Source organism: Onychostoma macrolepis, chromosome 12, assembly GCF_012432095.1.
Source record: "Onychostoma macrolepis isolate SWU-2019 chromosome 12, ASM1243209v1, whole genome shotgun sequence".
NCBI classification, from domain to species: Eukaryota; Metazoa; Chordata; class Actinopteri; order Cypriniformes; family Cyprinidae; genus Onychostoma; species Onychostoma macrolepis.
In genome coordinates, this window is record NC_081166.1 from 577,501 (window position 1) to 597,500 (window position 20,000).

Sequence of the window (20,000 nt, forward strand, 5' to 3'; positions counted from 1 at the left end):
CTAATGACTTCTTATTTACGTCAACATAAAATGAAAAGCGACTCTGTTGACTCTTAATTCACGCTCCTGGACTTGTTGTGAATGATTCATCAGTGATGTTATTCTAGAAGTATTTTTGTCTTCTTAATTTCTTTTTCAGAATGTAATAACTCACTAAATCCCAAAACGGAGACGCTCTCACCGTCTAATCAATTCATAATGGAGAACATCAGGCCTTTAATATCCTGCTTGAATCTGAAGTACGTCATGATATGGAAGTAAACGAGTCGTTAATGTCAGCTGATGTTTAAAGACACGCAGGTGTGATAATGTATTCCAGCAGCGACTGCTGTTTTTATGATTTTATGATGTTCAGGAAAGTGTTGGTCTCCTGTAGGTGGCAGTATGATGTTTCTCAGAGTGTTTCTCAGGAAGATTTATCAGATATATATCTGACCCTGGAGCACAAAAGCAGTCATAAGCAGCACAGCTATATTTGCAGCAATAGCCAACAATACATTGTATGGGTCAAAATTATACATTTTTCTTTTATGCCAAAAATCATTAGGATATTAAGTAAAGATCATGTTCCATGAAGATATTTTGTAAATTTCCTACCGTAAATATATCAAAACTTCATTTTTGATTAGTAATATGCATTGCTAAGAACTTCATTTGGAGATTTTCTCAATATTTTGATATTTTATTTTGCACCCTCAGATTCCAGATTTTCAAATAGTTGTATCTCAACCAAATATAACAAACCATACATCAACGGAAAGCTCATTTATTCAGCTTTCAGATGATGCATAAATCTCAATTTCAAAAATGGGCCCTTATGACTGGTTTTGTGCTCCAGGGTCACATTTAGATATTCACTTTATTGTCAAGCACTGCATCAGAAACACTTAAAACATTCCTTTCAGTTGCTTCCTTTCAATCCTCTCAAGGGCTGTTCCTCAAAATCTAGTCAGATACTCGGAAATCATTATTGTTTGTTCGCTACGCGAAATGTCTCTTCTGCTCACCAAGGCTGCATTTATTTGATCAAAAACACAGTAAAAACTATTATAATGTAAAACAGCTGTTTTCTATGTGAATATCTGTTCAACTCTAATTTATTTATGTGATGTGCAGCTGTATTTTCAGCATCATTACTCCAGTCTTCAGTGTCACATGATCTTCAGAAATCATTATAATATGCTGATTTGCTGCTCAAGAAGCATTTCTGATTATTATCAATGCTGAAAACAGTTGTGCTGCACAATATTTTTGTGGAAACTGTGATGCATTTTATTTTTCAGGATTCACAGCTGAATAGAAAGTTCAAAAGAACAGCGTTTATTTGAAACATTATGAATGTCTTTACTGTCACTTTTGATCAGTTTAATGCGTCCTTGATGAATAAAAGTAGTTTTTTGTTTTTTTAATCGCCCGTTCGCCCAGTCAACATCTCTGCTGTCTCTGCTGTCGGCGTCTTGCACGGTTTTGAGACACATGCACGAGCTAAAAGCTCCCTGTTCTTTTTTCGTGTAGGCTATTTGATGAATGAAAATGAAATAATTCGTATCTGGTTAGTTCAGATCTCTACTCGCGTCGCGTCGCGTCGCGTCGCGTCTTCAGCGTCTCGCCTCGCGTCGCTGTGCGTCACGGACACCGAATCCCGCCCCGCGGCGCGAATCCATCATCAGATGCGGTCGGAGCTCGGAGTGATGAGGAGCAGATGAAGATGAAGAAGGTGCTGAAGGCGATGTTTGAGGAGCACTGAGGATGTGGATCTAATGACAGCAGACTCCAGCTGGACTCGGATCGGATCAGTTCGGACTCCGCGAAGGTTCGTAAGTTTTGAGTTGAGATACTAAACCAGCATTCTTCTGTTAAAGAGTTGTTTTTATTTTTTTTAATAATAAATATTATTAACCCGAATTCAGTCCAGTCACGGCTGATGTAATAGCACTTTTTTAAAAATAATTATATCCATGTGTCTCTTTTTTTTTCACTGTATGTTGTGTTTTTCTCTCTGGTCTTGAATGAAGGTTGAATTCTTGCTTATGTTCTGCAGGTTTTTTGAAGTGTTTCTCTGTGCGGAGGTTTTAGGTGGTTTCTGGTGGTTTGGTGGAGGTCTGGCTTTAGTGAGTTCGCGTTTCTGTCAGAAGGAGAGTTATTGTGTGTGTGTGGAGCTGCTGTCCATCTCTCTCGCGAATTTAATTCACTTAAGCCTCACTGGCATGGCGATAGAACAGCCAAACCACTGCAAAGCGAGTTTATATACAGAGTGCTCTGAAATAATATTAAAATATTTAATTGATAAGTCATATGTCAGTTTGATGGTTTCAGTCAGAGTATTGTTTGAGGATTAAATTCAGATTTTAATGTTTAATTACAATTGTTTTACAGCCTCTGTTTCTCTTTTGCTTTTTTTTGTGTTTTCTGCTCTCAGTCTGTTGTGCTCACATTCCATCAGTCCCTCAACACACACACACACACACACACACACACACACACACACACACACACACACACTGTTTTTTTTTTCTTTGACTGAGTGTTGTGTTTGTTGTGTCTGTGTGTGTGTGTGTGTGTGTGTGTGTTTACCTGGTATTTATCATGTTATAGGGACCAATTGTCCCCACAAGGATAGTAATACTAGTCAATTTTGACCTTTTGGGGACATTTTTTAGGTCCCTATGAGGAAACAGAATGAAGTTTTTTTGAAAATCTAAAGATGCCTGTAGTCTCCTGTAAGGGGTAGGTTTAGGTGTAGGGTTGGTGTAGGACAATAGAATATACGGTCTGTACAGTAGAAGAAGCATTACGCCTATGGAGAGACCCCGTAAACCACTAAAACAAACATGTGTGAGTGTGTGTGAGTGTGTGTGTGTGTGTGTGTGTGTGTGTGTGTTGGTCAGCTGCACGCGTCCGCAGCAGTGATGTAGGCAGTGATTGATTGACGTTTCTAATGCAAGCGACTCGTGCATCAGAGCAGCTGCAGCCCTGCAGAGACACGCATGCATTCACAGTTACATCTACAGCTTGATCCAAAGACTTCTGCTGAACTCAGTCAACATTCGTTTTCTGGACAAATTTTCATTACAGAAACTTAAAAAATGATTATTACTTTTTTAAATTTGTGAGTTACAGTGGATTATGAATGACTATTAAATATTAATCTAACATAACAAACTATTGCAGAGTTTTTATCACTTACTATTACTCTAACTTGTGAAAGATTACAGAAACGGCTCGATGTGTCCAAACTCTTGACTGCGTCAGATCACCAGAGTTATTATAGTTAACTACAACTAAGATGAAAACCATTCAAAAATGTATGTTACTTGAAATAAATTAAATGTCAAATTGATGTACTAAAATAACTGAAATAATACACACACACACACACACACACACACACACACACACACACACACATATATATATATATATATAAAATATAAAAGTAAAATTAAAAAATAAAACAATACACAACAAAATTACTAAAATTGTAACAAAAATTTAAAATGTAAAAATAAAAACTTTGTTACCTGAAATCAAATAAATGTCAAATTGATGTACTAAAATAACACACACACACACACACACATATAAATAACTGTTTACTGTTGCTTTTATTAGGGCTGCCACTTCATTCATCATTTTAATTATTCATTAATTGCAATTAAACACATGCATCAATATTAGCAGTACAAATCCTCCAAATGAAGATCTCCATGAGATTATTGTGTCAGATGAATAGATGACTGAATAAAGTTTAGTGTGTGTGTGTGTGTGTGTGTGTGTTTCAGTGTGTTTGTGTGTGTGTGTGTTTCAGTGTGTGTGTGTGTGTGTGTTTCAGTGTGTGTGTGTGTGTGTTTCAGTGTGTGTGTGTGTGTGTGTTTCAGTGTGTGTTTGTGTGTGTGTGTGTTTCAGTGTGTGTGTGTGTGTGTGTGAGCGCATGTCTTTTACAGTGTTTTTCAGCTGCTTCCACACAAAATCTTCCTTGTCACACAGTTTCTGAAAGCTGTCACTCAAAGCCTAATTCTCAGCCTTTGACTCAGTTTTCAATTCCATAAAACACTTTTTGCAAAACACAACACACAGTTCTCTACGTAACACACACAAATCTAACAGGAATTAATATTATGGCAAAGGTGTTTGCAAATGTTTGCTTTTGAGACGTGTTTGTGATATTTTGAATGCAGTGCTTCGTTTTGCATTTTGTGTGCAATTCTTGGATTTGTGTGTGAAGTTTGGAAAAAAAGAGGCAAAGTTTTGAAAATGTGTGCAAGCAGCTGAAAAAACTGTAATCAGCACGTGTGTAAATATAGCGCGTTCATGAATCTTCTTTAATGTGACTGTATAAAGAGCTCGCTGAGCTTCCAGTGCCAAAAGCTCTTCAGGTCCAACTGTTAAATCAAATATTTGCTCAGTTCTTCATCCGTGTGTCTCAGTAAATCCATCTGCCTGTTTATTCATCAGTCAGAGCCTCTGAGCGCTCGCTTCTGACACCTGTTGAGCAGAAACTTGCCAGAACACACACATCACCACCGAGAAACACATCAGGAGTGTTTCAAGCAAGAGTTCTGGGCTTTTGCAGAAGAATCAGGCATTCATATTATGGCATCAATGCTCTGAATTCTGCCCCTAAATGGATTAATCTCATGTAAAAGCTAAACATGCTGTGATTGGCCGCTTCGCATGTCAATCAGACAGTCTCTTCCTGTCTCTCTCTTCCTGTGTGTGTTTTACTGATCTCATCATATCATCATGCAAGCTGGACGTGTTTCTGCAGCCACAGACTTGATTTGGATCATGTTAATGTGATATCCACCTCACAGAAAAGCCTAAAATTGTGTCCTCATGATCGTCTTGATGTTGCTTAGGCGTTGTTTGTGAAACAGGCTGTTTTCTGTTTTCTGGATATACAGTAATCGATTAAAATACTGTATAATAAAAAACTGACTGGTGCTGCATCAGTCTCCGTTATGATCTCTTGCATGAGTTGGTTTAACTGGTTAACAAAACTAAGCAACTAGAAATGCTGCTAAAAATAACAATTAAAACTGTGAAAAAAATGGTGTAGGATTTAATTTGAAATGATATTCACTCAAACAATGTGAGTACATTTCACAAATGATTACAAAGAATATATATATAGTATATATGGCCAAAAATACAAAATATTATTAAAATATGTTTCAAAATATAGGCCTGTTTATGTAATTATATTTTCTACCAATATACTTTTTGGCCATTTATTGTATATTTTTGAAAATATATTTAAAAAATATAAATATTTTTATATTAGCCTAAATGTATAGGCTACTGTAAGATTGGAAACAGATTTTTTGCCCCTGAAATACATTTTGAAATATATTTTGGTAAATGAAGGTTGAAACTAAATATATTTTCAATTTGAAAAAATATATTTAATTGAGCTTTGCTGTTTCTAACATATATTCTGTACATAGTTAAAATATATTATGACCAGAAAATATTACTTTTACTTACAACTTAAAATTTTCAAAAATCATTTTTACAGTGTATTTTGAGGGAAAATTTGAGTTATTTTGCAGTATGTTTTTATGGTCACTTTAAAACCTGAGACTACAAACTGACTTGGTTTGGAAAAGTCTGTGTGAAGATTCTTCAAAATTCAGAATATTGTACATCATGACAGGATTTCCAGTCTCTTTCAGAATCAGCTGTTTTTTGTTTTAGCACATTTGAAATGCAGGGTCACGTTGAGTGCATTGCATCGTGGGATGCAGAATATCATGCACTCTGCTTGTATTCTGCACATGGATATTCTCTCAGAGATATTCTCTGCATACTGTGCACCGTTATATGAGTTTGTCAGTGTGAGCGTGTGATGTGGATCAGGTGAGCAGGTGTGTGTGTGTGTGTTTCCCGCCCGTGTGTCTTCTGATGTGGATGAATCAGTGCAGCACATGATCAATACTCTTTCTGTCAGATTCACACTAATAGTAGCTGAAGAAACAGATAGACAGATGAGTGTGTTTCCCTGGGAATGCATGAACTCTAGCGTGATGCATAACACAAAATGTGTTTGTGTGCAGCCGGTTTTGGACTCTTCCTCCTGTAAATGAGTTCTGCCATCTGACCGCCATGAGTCTAAAAGCCCTTCTGATGTTATTTTAATGCAGTCGCATTTAGAAACATCTCCAACGCTTGCTGAAACACTTCACTCTCTCTTCACTCTGCTGGAAACACAAGAAATCAGAGGATGGCAGAATCTTTTTTTTATGTTTATAGAGCCCTAGGAAAACTGGTTTGTTTTTCCCCAACTTTTGTGTTTTCTGTTTTCATGGTTATATATTAGTGCTGTCAAATGATTAATTGCGATTAATCGCATTCAAAATAAAAGTTTGTTTACATAATATATGTGTGTGTACTGTGTATATTTATTATGTATAAATACACACACATACACTATATATATATATAGAAAATATTTACATGTATAAATTTATATTTGTCACAATTACGCTTGGAGCAAGGAGCGAGGAAGCACGGAGATTCTTCAATATCCAATAACTTTAATTAAACAATCACCAGGAAATCCAACACAGGAAGACAAGACCGACATATAACAGCGGACAGCAAACAAGGGGCAGAACACACTATAAATAGACAGAACTAACGAGGGGCAAACAAGACACACCTGGAAACAGATCAGACACGGCTGGGACTAAATGAACTTAACGGGGACAGGAACAAGAAAACCCAAATAAGGACATGGAAACACTGGGAACACGTGGAAACACAAGACGCAGGGACTAAAGTCTGACAATTACTGACAATTACGTCCCGCGCCGTGCAACATCCAATGGGGAGGGGGGGGTGGGCGCTCTGGAGGCCTCAGGGACACAGAGACAGGACAGACGGCCTCCAGGGCGGCGCCCGTTCCGTGACCCACGGAAGCTCACGGGAGCTCGGGAGGCCAAGGCGGATCCGGGAGGTCATGGCGGGTCATGGGATTTGGGAGGCCAAGGTGGATCTGGAGACATAGGAGGCCATGGTCTCCCCGCCCCGGTCTCTATGGCTGGAGCCATACTACCTCCCCCCCCGGCTGGAGCCTGCACTGGAGCGGACTTTGGGGCTAGAGCCAATTTGGAGATGAGGGTGAGGGCTGCAAACAGTCTTTTCCTCCTCATGTTCCTCCTTTGGTTAGAGGTGAATTGAGCGGCCGGCAGGCTTGAGTGAGCTGTGGACGGCGGGTTTGAGGGAACTGTGAACGGCGGTGGGCCTGGGAGAGCCGCGGATAGCGGCGTTGAGTTCCCCGCGGACGGCGTGCTCGAATGTGCCAAGAACGGTGGCCTGGATTTCCTCGCGGACGGTGGACTCGAGTGAGCGGCGGTCCGCAAGTAAGGACATGGAAACACTGGGAACACAAGAAACGGGGACTAAAGTCTGACAATATTGATATCATTTATAGTATATATAAATATATTTAATCTATAAACATAACATACTTTTCTTAAATATATACATGCATGTGTGTGTATTTATATATACATAATAAATATACACAGTACACAGATATATTATGTAAACAAACTTTTATTTTGGATGTGATTAATCGTCTGACAGCAGTAATACTGTGTATATATATATATATATATATATATATATATATATATATATATAACACCAGCAAGAGTGCTGTTTTTCACTATTATCTGCATGATTGCAAATGTGATGTTTTTTATACAACTGTTCAATAAACATAAAGTTCATATTGTGTTTCATTTTAGAAACACAATATTATAAATATTGTCTATTTTGATCAGTTTCACAGATGAAAATAGTTCCAATCAAAGCCACAGAAGACCTGTTGTGCGTTTCTTACTGAATGAATCGAGTGAGTGAACGATTCAGTGATTCATTCATAAAAGCAGAGCAGTCAGCTTCGTTTCTGAATGAATCAGCCGTTTGAATGAATTGGTTGAGTGAATGACTGAATGACTCACTCACTCATTAAGTTCTTTTCAGCTGCTTGCACACATTTTCAAAACTTTGCCTCTTTTTTTCAAAACTTCACACACAAATCCAAGAAATGCACACAAAATGCAAAATGCCTCGCATCTCTTGCAAAATGAAGCACTGCATTCAAAATATCACAAACACGTCTCAAAAACAAACATTTGCAAACACCTTTGCCATAATATTAATTCCTGTTAGATTTGTGTGTGTTACATAGAAAATTGTGTTGTGTTTTGCAAAAAGTGTTTTATGGAATAGAAAACTGAGTCAAAGGCTGAGAATCAGTGTCTGGTTTTGTAGGTTTGGTGTGTGCTTCTGCTGTTTGAGTGACAGCTTTCAGAAACTGTGTGACGAGGAAAGATTTAGTGTGGAAGCAGCTGAAAAACACTGTAAATCATTTTGTATTTCAATATTAATTTAAAAATGAATGCATTTCTTATATAACAATTAATTTCAGATGAATTAATCTGCACATTATGTAATTAATTAGATTAAACATTTTAACCGCTTGACAGCCCATATATTTTTAAAACTGATATTTTTATTAATTAAAAGGTTAATTCAGTGAAATATGGTGCCTCATTTCATGCATGACAGGTGAAATATCTATTAGTGGTGACACATTCATATCTACCTGTAGATTGAAGATTGCTCTCTGCTAGTTGATCTAGACATGTGCTCAACACTGGATCGGAGTGAGCGATCTCAGAACACAGCAACACAGCGATCTGCTTCATAACCAGCAGATCATCAGAGCAGAGGAGAGAATCAGCACCGCAATTATTCCTCATCATTTCATCTCTGAGCAGGAAGACAGCTTCTCTCATTACTCTCTCTCTTTATCAGCATCTTTTCTCATCTTCAGGTTCTGTGTGAGAAATATCAAAATGCACGTTCTGCCATCACTCTTTCGCCCTCATGTTGATCCAATCCTATGCTGTTCATAAAACACAAAAGGAGCAATTTTCACGTAGATCTTTATTTATGCATCAGCAGTTGAATTGTGACATTATTTTCATGACAATTAACCATATTGTTTATATGTTAAATTATTTTAATATCATTAATATACTGTTAGAGATTTTGTTAATATTTTGAATTATTTTTATGTTTTCTTTATTCGTTTTAATTTTAGTTACATTTTTAGTACTATGTTTTCATTTATTTTTTATATGTCTGCATAGTTTTTACAGACTTTAAATTTTTGAACCTTTTAAAGTACTTCAACTTAAACTAAACAAAATTGTGAAATGTTGGCATGACAGTAAGCACCTAAAATAAAATATATTTTTTAATGTTTTATTTTTATAATTTAATATTTTATTTCAGTTAATGTTTTTCAAATGTTTATATCCAAATGCTTTTTTTATGGTTTTAATTTTAGATAACAATAATAACTGCTACCAGTATTCTTTGCAAATATACATTATAATTTAAATAACATCTTTCTCTCTCTCTCTTGTGTTTTTTTTTTCATTGTAGTAGTTAATGACAATCAGTAAGACATTTAAAGAGAGAGTTCACGCAAAAACAAACAAACAAAAAAACAAAAACAAAACAAGATATCTTGAAAGTCAATGGGGTCCAAAATTGTAAATCTTCAAAGTGTCTTCTTCTGTGTTCCACTGAAGAAAGTAAGAGGTTTGGAACAACATGATGGTGACAGAACGATCATTTATTGGTGAACTAGTGCTTTAATATGTTATGAAGGTGCTGTTACTGTAAGGAAATGTTAATGGTTCTCAGAACAGGCTTCACGTTCATCACGTTCTTTGCTGTTCTTGTGAGTTTGTGTTGAATTACGAGCTGCACATGTCTCTTTTTATCTTCCGGCGACACGTTCTGGAAGTTTCTGGATGTTTTGGAGCGTTTCCCGTGTGTTTGGGAGCCGCTCTCAGTCGATCTGGAGTCTTGGCAGCGATCAGATGTTGTGTTCAGTGGCGCGTGTCGTTAGGATATACATTCATTAGCATGAGCGGGATCTGGATTTGATTATCTGCTGACAGATAAAGCTGCGTTACAGAACATGACATGATTCGCCCTGAACTCCGGGCCAGAGAGCAGAAGCTGGACAGATTTATCCATTTATAGAGAGATTTGGGAACCGTTTACTCGCCGGCCTGCAGTCAAGCGCTTTTTCTCAGAGTATCACCACATATTGATTACTGTTGAAGTTTCTGGATTGTAATGGGATTATATATCACTATGCGGTTGCTAGGGTGCAGCGCTGGTTAGTAACGGAGTACATGTAATCTGGATTATGTAACAGATTCCAAATATTGATTACTCGTCGTAACTGGATTATGTTACATTTTAAAAGGCTCATAATCAGATTACAGTTACTTTTTATGGATTACAGGATTACATATTATTCATAAAATGGCAGTAATATATTCATAATTTTATATATATATATATATATATATATATATATATATATATATATATATTTATTTTTATATATATATATATATATTTATTTTTATATATATATATATATATATATATATATATATATATATATATATAATGTTTGTTCATACACCCTGAAGAAGTTAATATTTCAATGATTTAACAAGACATTCACATGTTCACATTTTTCTGATGTCGGTTATTGGTCACATTGACAAGCATGGAAACAAAATTCAGTTTTTAGTGTTCAAGTGTTATAATTTGATTGTTTTCTGTTTTAATTTTTTTTATTTTACATTTTCAGGACTGAATTAATTATTAGCTTTTTATCAGCTCGCAAACCCACTGTAGTTCTTACATTAATGTAATGTAATGTTTAATGCACTTCGTGATATCAAATAATGGAATAAATTTTCTTTTTCTTTACTTTTTTTATAGTACAGTTGTTTTCAACAACTTACACACATTTTCAAAACTTTGCCTCTTTTTTTCAAAACTTTACACATAAATCCAAGAATTGCACACAAAATGCAAAATGCCTCGCATCTCTTGCAAAATGAAGCACTGCATTCAAAATATCACAAACACATCTCAAAAGCAAACATTTGCAAACACCTTTGCCATAATATTAATTCCTGTTAGATTTGTGTGTGTTACGTAGAGAACTGTGTGTTGTGTTTTACAAAAAGTGTTTTATGAAATTGAAAACTGAGTCAAAGGCTGAGAATCAGTGTCTGGTTTTGTAGATTTGGTGTGTGCTTCTGCTGTTTGAGTGACAGCTTTCAGAAACTGTGTGACGAGGAAAGATTTTGTGTGGAAGCAGCTGAAAAAAACTGTATTATGGTAGATTTAATGGTAAGTTTAAAACAAGTTAGGTAAAAAGTATCAGAATATATATTAAAATGAGTAACCTAGATTACATTACTAGAGTTTTCATCATGCAGTCTGTAATCAGTAACAGTAATCTCTGCTCTGTTCGGGTGTTTTTGCCCAGAATGAGGTGAATTACTGTATAAGGCAGTGTAATATTTCTGCCTGATATTCAGAGCAGCTGTTTTGTTTCAGGAGGGCATCTGAATTCAGTGCTGTTATACAGATCGATTTGCTCAATCAAACTGGCTGGTTAAGGAGTTGTTATGTTAACAAATTTAATATTAGTTTTTACATGGGTAATCCTCCTTCTTTCATCTTGATTTACACACGAGCGTCACAGTAGTTTATGATTTCTCTTTCTCCTGCCATTAGCCTGATGTGAAAGGCAGTTGTTTATTCATTCATATTCACATATTTATGTCTGGTCTTAGATTTGCATCCGTCTCTGACTGACTGTTCATGTGTGAATGGGGTGTAATGTAAGCTGAAGGGTTTGAAGCATCAGAGTTGAAGTCTTTGAGCTAAACAGTTGGTCGGTGTGACTGTCGTTCACGATGCACAGCAGAACTTGAGCACCGTCCAAAGCCGTTCATCTGTCACAGACCGTACCGATGCGTGTGGCCAATCCATCCATCAGTCCTTCTGCCGGAATGTGCTCCGTATTACAGCCGTACATGTATGAGAGAAACGCTTGTAAACAAGCTCTGGTGATGTTTTCTGTGTGCTCTTTTAACGCAGGATTCCCTGAAGCGCTGTTATCTGATATCAGAGGAATAGAAGCAGATAGAACCACAATATAGAAAAAAAAAAAACAGGTCTTTTCTGCGGTGCTATCTACAGTTGAGGTCAAAAGTTTACATCCCCTTTCAGAATCTGCAAAATGTTAATTATTTTACCAAAATAAGAGGGATCATACAAAATGCATGTTATTGTTTATTTAGTACTGTCCTGAATAAGATATTTCACGTAAAAGATGTTTAGTCCACAAGAGAAAATAATAGTTTAATTTATAAAAATTACCCAGTTCAAAAGTGATTCTTAATAATACTGTACTGTTACCTGAATGATCCACAGCTGTGTTTTTTGTTTAGTGATAGTTGTTCATGAGTCCCTTGTTTGTCCTGAACAGTTAAACTGCCTGCTGTTCTTCAGAAAAATCCTTCGGCTCCCACAAATTCTTTGGTTTTCCAGCATTTTTGTGCAATTTTCCACAATGACTGTATGATTTTGAGATCCATCTTTTCACACTGAGGATGACTAAGACACTCATATGTAGCTATTACAGAAGGTTCAAACGCTCACCGATGCGCCAGAAGGGAAAACCATGCATTAAGAGCCGGGGCGTGAAAACTTTTGAACAGAATGGAGATGTGTACATTTTTCTTATTTTGCCTAAATATCATATTTTTTTAATTTAGTACTGCTCTTCAGAGGCTACAGAAGATAGTTACATGTTTCCCAGAAGACTAAATAAGTTAAATTTACCCTGATCTTCAAATTCAAAAAGTTTTCACCCCAGGTGCTGCACTAATTGGAAGTCTGAAATGCTTTTCATATAAATATTTTAGCACAGATTTATTTGTAATGATTGCAGAGATTGAAAGTTTCCGCATGACAGCAAAGTCTAATGAATAAATGCTGGATTAATGACAGTAGTTTGTTTAAGTGCCGTTTACTCGAATTTAAATGCAACACACACATTAGCAAATTAACATAGCAAATGTGATACTTAAAATCTGAAGTCATTAATTAAAAACCGTGTGAAAAGCCACAGGATGGCTGTAATTGGATTGAATTTTAGCATCGGCACTTGAACAAACTAGTGTTATCAAAGACATCAAATCAAAATCCAAAGATGTTCTATGGTACATTTAATCGAAATTATGGGATGGAATGTGGTTAAAATGGGCAAAAATAGATTTTGATTGCTTGAGAAAATGTCACTGCCTTTATTGGTGATTAATTTCTCTGATTCAGAGGTCCAGCCGTAAATAAACCGATTGTTGAGCATCAGTTGAACACAGAACATAGTGATAATGATATTTATTTAGATAAATCTAGCAGTTTTTCTCATCTGTGTCAGTTTCTGTAAGCAAGCAGAGGAACTTCAGGAAGTCAAGAGCTGATTGAAGATCTTTAATCGCTTTATTCTCGGCCTTCAGCTCTGATGATTAACATTAATATCGTCGGCGCTGTAATGTAACATGTCTTTAGTTAACCAAGCATTAATCTCAGAAGACTGAAAACATCTACAAAAACATCTGACACATTAAAACACCATTAGCTGATTTAATGATGTTCAGAGAGATATGTAGAAAAAAAATGAATGCTGAAATGAAAAACAAAAACTTAACTGAAGAAATCTTTCATGTTCCACTGTAATGCCTTCATTTTGATAAATAAACTTTCAATCTCATCAGTCAAAATCATCAGCTATCCTTCTTTAATATTCTGCGTCTGGCTTTAGAAGGGTTTGATAGCGAGGCCGGCTTTTATTTGTTAAATGTGTTTGTGTGAGATGAGTTTGAGTCTGCATTTGAATAAATTTGCGTATTTTTCTGACGCTTTTATTCTCTTTCTTCATTGTTCTTCATCTTTTTGCAGGTTCTGCTTGTTTTAACTCTGAACCTGCATGAAATGTCTGATTTAATTCACTGAACCCAGAACAAAGACTCCTGGACTGTATAAAAGAGGCTTTCTATCTTCAGACAGCAGCTAACCGTCTTATCTGCACACATTTGTTATATTTAATTACTTTCTGTCAGAGTCATTATTTTCCAAAATATAAATGCATTATTTTCTCAAACTCAATGAGCTCCTGAAATACAAATGAGTTCAGGTGCGATGATACGCTGATGTCTGCTAGTGAAGTTAATGCAGATGCAAGTGGAAATATTTTCATCAAAATCCAGTGAAGGATCATATTTTCTGGTTTATATTTGAGTGCCGCAGTCTGATTAAACGGCTTTATGCAGTTTCAGAGAATGCATGGATTTATGCTTTATTGGGAGACAAAGTCATGTTTTGTTTGTTTGTTTTTTTCAGAGGAAGAACGTTGAGATTTTCATAGTAGATTAGGCAATTTGGCTTTGTTTTCTTCCGTTCACATTGTTATCTGTTAGGCTATCAGAAGAATATAGGAAATATATAGACAGCTATATTGAAACTATCCGAAGCAGTGGAAACTGCGTCTCTATGTTCATCCTGTGTCTTCTTAAGGTGAAAAAAACAAACATATTAACTAAATGAACCATGGTTTAACCATGGTAGGCTATTTGTAGTAAAACTGGTTAGGCTATACAGAATTATTTTATTTTTTTTATACTTTTACTATAATAAAACCATGGTTAATTTTCTTAAGGGATATGTATTTGCGTGTTGTTTCCTTAATCCGAAGTTCCGACCTGAATCAAAAGATTCGCAAAACCTGCTTAGCAGTTCTGATCTGATTCAAATGATTCGTGAACCCACTCCGAAGTCCTGATCTGAATCAAAATGATTCACGATCCATGCTGCAAAGTTCCGATCTGAATCAAAAGATTCACAAACCCGCTTCAAAGTTCAGATCTAAATCAAATGTTCCGATCTGAATCAACTGATTCGTGAACCTGCACCGAAGTCCCGATCTGAATCAAATGATTCGTGAACCTGCACCAAAGTCCCGATCTGAATCAAATGATTTCTGCACCGAAGTCCCGATCTGAATCAAATGATTCGTGAACCTGCACCGAAGTCTCGATCTGAATCAACTGATTCGTGAACCTGCACCGAAGTCCCGATCTGAATCAAATGATTTCTGCACCGAAGTCCCGATCTGAATCAAATGATTTGTGAACCTGCACCGAAGTCCCGATCTGAATCAACTGATTCGTGAACCTGCAATCAAGTCCCGATCTGAATCAAATTATTTCTGCACTGAAGTCCCGATCTGAATCAAATGATTTGTGAACCTGCACCGAAGTCCCGATCTGAATCAAATGATTCGTGAACCTGCACCGAAGTCCCGATCTGAATCAAATGATTTCTGCACTGAAGTCCCGATCTGAATCAAATGATTTCTGCACTGAAGTCCCGATCTGAATCAAATGATTTGTGAACCTGCACCGAAGTCCCGATCTGAATCAAATGATTTCTGCACCGAAGTCCCGATCTGAATCAAATTATTCGCAATATGCGATCCGATCGGAGTGCTTCGAAACAGTGAATCATTTTGTGTTGCAACGGTTTTAACTGATTCGGAGTTTCGAAAAGCTCCGTTTCACCCATCATTGCGTGCTTTTTAAAATCATTACAAGTGATGTCGATACTCAAAAATGAAATGCATTTTAATCTGTGATTGTGAACCGCTTGAACTGAATGATCGAAGTCCAGAGTTTGAATCAATCGGAGCGTTTCCAGCGTAAATGACTCACTCGATTCAGTTTGTCTGTTCCTCTGCTTTTCACATCTTCACTCGTGTTTACACGACATTGTCAGTACTGTCTGTTACTGGCTTAGCTCGCTAGTCTTATGACATTAACTGAAATAAGCAAAAAAATGTCCATTCCAAAGATACAGTAACATCCAACACAAACCAGGAACATATTCAGCTGCGGTGGTTTACTGCTAACTAGTGAAACACTCATTAATATGACGAGCTGCAGCTCAAAATACACCTTCGATGGAAACATTGTGCTTTATGATGAGTTTGTAGCTTAATTCACTAGATTTGAAATAGTTTGAGCTGCAGCTGCTGACAGTTCAATAGAAATCAGTCGAAAGCATCCAGTCTTTCATAGCATTGAAGTGAATGCTAGATTTATCAGTATATATTGTAATGAATATTTGGGAAATGATTGTTGTATGTGACTGTATTAGTCGTGATAGTCAGTGTAAAAAGAGCAGATGAACACAAAACAGCAGAACAACATAAAGTAAACATAAACATAAAGTTAAAGTATGTTTGATATGAACTATTTCAGATGCAGCCGAAATTATAACAACAGTGCTTACATACACATATATTTAATTGTTAGATCAAAATTATTGCTAGTAGGGACAGACGCTGGATATTGATAGGGACATACATCTCTACTAAATTCTATACACATTTAAGGAAATATGTAAAAAATAAGTCTTTATAATCATAATTTGTGTGAAAAAGAATTGTTGGTGTTTTATTGCTCATTTCAGCTGGAAACTGCAGTGAATTGTATGTATGGCTCATTTTTTGGAGTTGTGCAGAAATGAAGGCAGAGGCATATTTTTCCAATGATTCTAGATAAAAAAGGGTCAGACTCTCATTCTTGCGTAGAGCTGCAAAGGAACATGTTTACTACAATAACAGATGAATCCTATCTTATATCGATCTGAATTTGTGTTGGTTTGTGTCTCGACGGAGTAAATGCATTCAAACGGATTGATTTGAAGCGGCTGGTTGGCTCACTTTGTCTCAGCGGGAGTGAAAGTCTGTTGATCTGAAACGGTGTTGTTGGATTTGTCTCCTTCTGCTTTTGCAGGACGTTTGAAATGGAAACTTTCATCGCGTCACGTTTCCCACGAGATCAGGCTGGTTTATCTGTCTGTCGCTCATCTCGTCCTCTCAGATGATTCTCATGTCAGTATTTTTATGGGCCGCCAAACATAAGCTGGTGATTTCTGACACGAGGACATCATGTTCTCTGACCGCAGGCCAACAGATGAAACTTTATTATCTGTGTGAGTGAAACACAAAGCTCAGACCTCGGATACTCCATAACAAATCCAACAAACACAATACTGACAAGATATTATTAGAGAATGGACACATCATCTGAAATCATCTGGATGATGATTTATAGTGTTTTTAACTAACGTCTTCATGTGTGTGACGGACTGTAATTGGGTTTGGTGACCACCCTAGAAATATATATATATATATATATACATTTGCATGGTTGATTTATCGATTGGCGTGATCCTGGTCTTCATGATGTTTGCTGATGGATTGTTTAATTATCAGTTTGATGTGACATTATGAATGGCTTGTGTTTGTGTAATGGATCCTAATGGCGTGTCTGTAAATGGAAGGGCAGATTCTCTCTGATCTCCATTAGAAACCTTCATTTATCTGTTTACCGAGAGGACGGTGTTTTTGAGTTGTTTTTGTAATTTTACTGAACTCTTTTCGTCTGTCATGTTTAACTACCGACGCTTTAATGCAGACCTGCTTTAGTTTAACTGGGTGAATCTATCAAAAGCCGTCATGAATGAGTTATATTTCACCTCAAAATCAAGAAGAAATGAAAGCCTGTTTTTTAGGATTTTGAAATTATATTTATCTCATTATTATTAATGTGGAAAACATATTGTAAAATGTATTTTTTATGCATGTATATTTTTATTTATATGTAAAATATATATAACAATTTATACATTTATATGTATAAAATACAGTATTTATACAGCTGCCTTTAAATAATTAATTATTAGCAATTTAAGTGATTTTTTGTTAATATTTCAGTGCAAAAATTGCATATATTTTTATTTGAATTATTTATTTATTTTTATTTTTTTTACAATTTGAGGGTGAAATGTAACCTATTTTTTGAGAGATTCACTTTTTTCACATTTTCCAGTTAAGTACACTGAAAAAATAGGCTACGTTTTTTCTTAGAAATTTCTAGTAAATTTCAGAAATAATTTCAAGAAAATGGCAAGTAACATGTTGAATTAAATGTGCAATTTTGAAGTAGAAAAAATGAAATGGTGTTGTTTTTTTTCTAAAATGCACAATCTTTGTCTCATTTACTCATTTTTGCATTGTCTGAAGTGAATCAGCGGCTCGTCGTCAGGATCTGCTCCGCGTCTAAAGGCTGGTTTGATGACTCTGGCTTTAATTAGTATAGCCTGTATTAGTGATGTCAGCAGTTCTTTACAGGCTATGCTAATCTATGCCAGAATCATCAGTGCAATGGATCTGAGTTTCCTCTGAAGAATTTGAGTGTTTAAGCATTATAAACATACAGAACACTGATGAATGAAGTGAATGAATGCGTTCTTTATTCCTGGACTGGATCGAATCTCCTCTGTTCTGATATTCTAGTCTTTATCATGTCAAATTTTCTTTTTTCATTTTTCATTATTAAAGACCCAGAATATGTATCTTAATTATAAAATTATGTGCATGTCAAATGTGGTCAGTAATGTGAACATTTCTAGTAATATTAAAAGTGGGGTAAGTTGTCACAGTTGTTTAAAGGGGTCATCGGATGGCCATTGTTGATATGATTCTTTCGGGTCTTAATGAAAGGTCTGTAACATACTGTGGTTAAAATTTCTCAATGGTAGTGTAAAAAACACCTTCTTTACCCTGTCAAAATCAGCTCTGTTTTCAGCACGCTGTTCTAGTCCATGTTTCTTTAAATGCTAATGAGCTCTGCTGACCCCGCCCCTCTCTCATTCTGACAGGAACCTCAGAACCGCCTGATCTGAGAAAGAGGATTTTAGAAAAACCAACAGTTTTTGTGTTCAAACAACTTGTAAAGTGAATTTTGCATCCGATGACCCCTTTAAATGAATTTTACACAGTTGATTTTTAGTTACAAAACGATAATTTTATATTTTTGCACGTTCATGGATTTGTTTCATAATCACTTAACCGTTAAATAAAGCAAAACCATTATGTAAAACGGTGTACAATGTAAAAAAATATTTTTCAAAATTGTAAATAAAACAGCTAAGATTATTAGAGAACGTTCCACCAAAAAATACTATTTCATTCTTCCTGCTTCAAAATTTCAGGTTTAATGAAATTTATTACCTTTTTTTTTTTTATAAATCAAATGACATTTTTTTCTACATAATTTTTCCAGCGTGAATATATACTGTATATATATATATCTATATATGTATATATAGATATATATATATTAGTGCTGTCAAACTGTTAATCGTGATTAATCGCATCCAAAATAATTTTTTTTGTTTGTGTACTTTGTATATTTATTATGCATATATAAATACGCACACATACAGTATGTATTTAGAAAATATTTAAATGTATTTACATGTGCTGTAAATACATTTATGTTCATATAATTTATATTATAAATATATTTAATGTATAAACATAACATATTTCTTAAATATATATATATATGTATGCATGTGTATGTATTTATATATATTTAATATTAAATTAATCATTAGACAGCACTAATATATATACAGTCAAACAGCAGATTTTCATTGTGAAAAGCTGCCCTATTGTGTGACAACATGCCCCTCTGTATCTTTTGGTTCTTTAGAAACAGCAGCGATGTTCTGAACCTGTTTTTCTGTAAGTTTCAGGGTTTGACAGTAAGTCCGCTGTGATGAATGTTCTCTGGTCTGTTGGTGTTTGTGTGCACAGATTAATGCTGTTGTTCTCGTCGTGAGTCTCGCGGGACGCTTGGAGGACTTCCAGTTCATTCAGATGGCAAACAGCAGCGGCTCTCCTTTAACTAGATACAAGCGCTCAAATGAAGGCAGGAGATATTCTGCTTGACCAGCGAAGCCTTCGCTCAAATCCGCGGCCCTTTGATTTATTCAAAACAGAACAAACCCTGAGGATTTCCGTCCGCTTCCCCTCGAGCCGCTCTGCTTTCCTATTTCTGCTTCAAGACTTCACATTTAACTCAATGCATTCAGTGCTGTTTCTTTCTAATTGCTTGTGAAATTTAACAAGCAATTTCTGGGTATGAATTGTTTCACTTCCACTTGTTTTTGCAGTG

The 20,000-nt window shown here is 35.8% G+C and overlaps 1 protein-coding gene across 2 annotated transcripts in view; it reads left to right on the forward strand.

The window, feature by feature from the left end:
* Positions 1-1,681: 1,681 nt before the first annotated feature.
* The window catches only part of chrm3b (cholinergic receptor, muscarinic 3b), a 37,195-nt gene continuing 18,876 nt past the window's right edge, over positions 1,682-20,000 (forward strand). The window contains exon 1 of one of the 2 annotated variants that reach the window (XM_058792690.1): positions 1,682-1,813. The gene's annotated coding sequence lies outside the window, so the exon portion shown is untranslated. Of the gene's footprint in view, positions 1,818-20,000 lie in introns of both variants that reach the window. The other variant, XM_058792691.1, reaches the window with a different exon arrangement.